The sequence below is a fragment of the Nannospalax galili genome, unplaced genomic scaffold (genome assembly GCF_000622305.1).
Source record: "Nannospalax galili isolate Female #2095 unplaced genomic scaffold, S.galili_v1.0 scaffold576, whole genome shotgun sequence".
In the NCBI taxonomy this organism is placed as follows: domain Eukaryota; kingdom Metazoa; phylum Chordata; class Mammalia; order Rodentia; family Spalacidae; genus Nannospalax; species Nannospalax galili.
The window spans coordinates 2570500-2574994 of record NW_008339223.1 but is presented as its reverse complement, the minus strand read 5'-3'; positions in this window follow the sequence as shown (position 1 = coordinate 2574994).

Sequence of the window (4495 nt, the reverse complement as noted above, 5' to 3'; positions counted from 1 at the left end):
GAGCCGAAGATAGGAACTCAAGGCAGAAACTGACAGGTAGAGAATGGGCAGGAGCGAGCGGCGCAGATGGAGGAGGCACGAGTGGATGGATGAGGCACGGAGGCTCAGATGGAATCCTCAGTGGGACACAGATTTATTTCGCTTGGGGCACCTTTCCCTCGGGAAGGGAAAGATGTCCATGAAGGGAAAGATGGAAGGGAAGAGAAGGGACGGGAAGGGGGAAGGGGGAAGGGGGAAGGGAAGGAAGGGAAGGAAGGGAAGGATGTCAGGGAAGGAAAAGTGTCCAGGAAAGAATGTCCACGGGTTGTGAGCTGGGACTTTACATATGGGGGCTTTAGGGTGTGGAATCAGGGAGGGGGAAGCAGGTAGGATTAGGGTGTGGAAGTGTTTTCTTTTTCCACTTAAGATAAGAGGAACTCTGCTTATCTTTGGAGGTCAGAGGAAAGGCAGGCTGCTTCTCAGCAGAGTTTGTAGGTCCCTGTTGGGGAGGGGGGCTGCTATTTGGAACCCTAACAAAGGTGGGTTCACTTTAAGATAACATATTTTTCCATCCCAGAATTCCCAGCCTTTAGTGCAGTTCCTATGAGCTTCCATGACACAGAAAAAACATAATAATTTCTTTTTCTTCTCTTCTATCTTTCTCTTTCAGATGCTGGCCAGAGTCTAAATATGCTGTTCCTATACTTGGGCTTCCTTACTGTTTCTCTGAAACCCCTTTCCCCACCATATGTCTGTCTGCCATCATGTGGCTAACTCCCATGCTGGCTTATCTTCTCTGTTTCCCTCTTCCCTTCCAGGTAGCTGTGAGATTTACAGCTTGCCTGTCCTGTGGTTTTTCTTTTAAACTCTAATAAACTGTCCTTGAGCTCCTATTTGAGTCCATTCTTAAATTAATGAGACTGAGAGCCTCAAGAGAGGACCTGGTGCCATCGTGGCTCTGCAAGGACTACCCAAGATTTCTGGTAACACTTCCTGCTTTTTAATTCTTTAATTGGAAGAGGAAAGGAACCCATTCTTGCACCCCTAGACAGCATCACCAGCAGCCAGCTGACACAACTCCAGGCCTTCTTTGTTGAAAGAAAGTGGGTGTGTGGGGAGGGGGGCATGAGTAATGTCTCCTTTTTAGATGGAGGCTTTTGTAATGTGTATGAGTGTGTTGCCTGCATGTACATAAGTGCACCAGTTGTTGCCAGTTGTCTGCGGGTGCTGCCTTTTGTCCAGGGACCACTCATTGGGGGCAGGAGGAAAATAGACATGGAATCAATGACACAGACTCCAGGAGACTCACTGTGCAGTAAGCAAGCAAGCTCGTTTATTGCATACAAAACACTTTCCTATATACCCCCCAAACCTCCCCCATTGGCCCTGAGGGTTAAGCTGTATATTGTCTATTGGCGTGGCTGTCGTGTCATCTGTCTCTATCCCAGGTGGCAGATATCAGGTTAGCAGTTTGAGGAAGTAGGTTAGCAGTTTGTGTTAGACTGGCACATGTGCGCAGAAGTCTCCAAGTCTGGTATTTTGGCCGATTCCCACAGGCCCCTCCTACATTTCCACCCTTTTGTTTTTAAAGGCAGCCCAGCGGGAGTCAGGGTGCTGCCTGACACAATTATGTCCTCCTCGAGACAACCTCAATATTATGGACTGTGTTTGTCTTAGGTTGTTCTTACTCTGGGTATAAGCCTTACCTGTCATGGGAGCATGCATCTAGCCCATGTGTATCCTGTCTTAGGTTGGCTTATCCCAGAAGAATCTTACCCGTCACTGACTATCAGCCCTGAAAGAGGTGTCATCTCGGTGGATCTGCCAGGCTAGAGAGCTAGTTTAGGAGGAGGCCTCCTGTATCTAAGTGAGCCAGGCTTGAAAGACCTCCTGTGGAGGGCTGTGATTTGGGCGCTGTAAAGCCATGATGACCTGAAGGGTTGTTTTGTTGATGGTGCGCTGGTGGTGAATGTGTGTCAGGAGGCATCTGAGGTTGAATAAGACAAGGAGGACGATGCCTCCTACTATTAGATACGTTAGTAACCATGAAGGATCAAAGAGTCTTTTAAGATTTTCTCAGATTTTTGTGATTAGACCTGTTTGTAATGGGAGGACCCAAACTCTAGTTGAGTTTAATTGTATAATTTGTTCTGTTAAAGTGGATGAGTAATTAAGAAAGGCCTGAGACCAAGGGCCCTGGAGATAGTTGGCCAGTTGGATTCTGGTCTCTGTGCTATTAGGTACCTGGTACGGGGTTAGGCACAGTGTATTGAACCTGGGATCACAGGCCAATAAGGTCATTTTTTGTACCAGGGCAACTTCCTCCACGACTAAATCTATCTGTTGTTGGAGGACGTGTATGGCTTGATACAGGTGTTGGTTGAGTTCCGATTGAGTGTGAAGCTCCATGGTGGTGTTTTCCACCACCTGATTGATTCTTTCCATCGTAGTGGGGCTCTGGGTAAGGGCCACGGAGGCAACAGCAGAGGCGCCTAGAGCTGTAACAATGGTGGTGATAATTACAGTGGTAATGCCAAAGTCACATTTTGCACAAGTAAGAGTACCAAGTTCCATTTTCTCCATAATTGTGACAGCATGAAAATGGGTTGCTTTACTAACAGGCACCCAAATGGCAGCTGGTTCACGCATGAAGAGAAGGACATGAGCTGGATATTGCTAGCAAGCGGCCAGAACACAGGTGGTATTGGGGGCAGTGCAATTAAGAGAATCCCCTGGATTGACAGAGACATTGGCCAGTAGCATGACATATGGGGGTCTAACACAAACAGGGGTGGGAAACAGAGTAATGGGGTGCTTGTGAGTAATATTGGGCTTGGGAGTGCAGGACTCATTTCTGACTGTATAGGAGCCATTAAAATAAGAGGGCCCCCCTGGGAATTATTTCTGACTCTCAGACCCTAACAGGGACTATTTTGCAAAAGGAGGGAATAGGGAAAATTTTGCCTGTTCTGCTGATTTTTAGGGTGGACTTTAATTTTTCAGTAATTAAGCAATTAAAAATCTGATTAGGACCAGACAGTGACCTAAGATACTGAAGTTCCTAGCAATTCACTAGCATGTGTCACCAGGTGAAAAGTTTATTGGGACCTCAGGGTTTTGATAATCTGGTCCCAATCTGTCCCAGTTCATATTTTCTCCTTTCCCACCAATCCAATGCTCATGCCTGTCTGAACTCTCCCTCACACAGTCTGCATTCATGCCCTTGTGCTAAGGGTTTTTTATCATTGATGAGTAGAAATCTTTCTAGACTCTCCAGAAAATTCTTATTATCCATTCTTCAAGTTCCTTGCCATGTTATTTTGCAATGATATTGTGGGGACCTAAAGGCCCCACCTTACATAGGTCCAAAAGGAAGTCACTGGGGGCATGGCCTGGCTTGCTTTGAAAGTCTGAAGAATACTTCTGTACTGCTGAGGAGTGCATGATCAGTGCGTGGCCATCCGTAAGATACACCCTCACGGGGGAGGGGGGAGTTCCAGGTGCCTTTATAAGTTTTGGAACACTTGCAATAAATGAGTCCCTGCTTGACTAGGCTCCCCGTTGCATCTGAGTGTCCTCGGGTAATGGGGGCAGCATGGGCTGGTGAACGGCATGCTTACTCATCCCCAATCTTCACCTTGCCGGGGGTCACGGGTTTGAACCCCCGGCATCTGGTGCTCAATTTGGTGCTCAAAGGAAGGTGAAAAGAAGAAAAGAAAGAAGTAAGAAGAAGAAATGGATTGGGGCCAATCGAGGAGGTTCAGGGTAAGCAAGATCCTAAAAACGGGTAACGCAATTTTTAAGTTTGAAGACCCAGTGCTTAAAGCGCTGAGAGATATGCTTAAAAGCAGGGGATTAGATTTGTCAGATCCCATAGATCAAAAGGTTTGGGCAGAGGTGATTCATTTGGCTTCCTGGCTACTTGGGGCTAATGTTTTTCCTGGGAATACATGGGAACATGTGGAACGTCTAGCTCAACAAAGGGAGATTCAATTGGGGGTTGATGCACTGCTGGAGTTCTACCCTATTATTTCAGCCTTAAAGGCATGCTTTCGGCCCGAGAGCCCTAAGCCCTCGGCGCCACCTCCTGACAAGCCTTCAGAAACCTCCAGCATGGGAATCATGGGAAGGGTTTGAGGAAGAATGCAGAAATGCAACAGAAATGGAACCAAAAGCAGCCAAAGTAATAAGCAGCACCTCGGGCGTGCCCTGGCCAGCTTCAGGGCTTCCTAAAACCTATGAAAACTGTCCCCATTTCCAGGATTCTGGCCCCGCTCAGGAGGCTTCTGTGAGGCCACAAGAGGAAGTGTATCCTATTAATGTAAACCCAGGAGGCGCACACCCTGACCCCTGGTATCCCTGGGAGGCAAAGGATTTAAAGGAATTAAAAAAGGCAGTGGCTGAGGATGGCCCGGGATCACCGTGGGTAGATACTCTCCTCTAAGGCTTGGCTCATCAGCAGTGTACTACAAAGGATTGGCTGGACCTCGCCAAAGCAGTCCTTCCTAGCCCTATA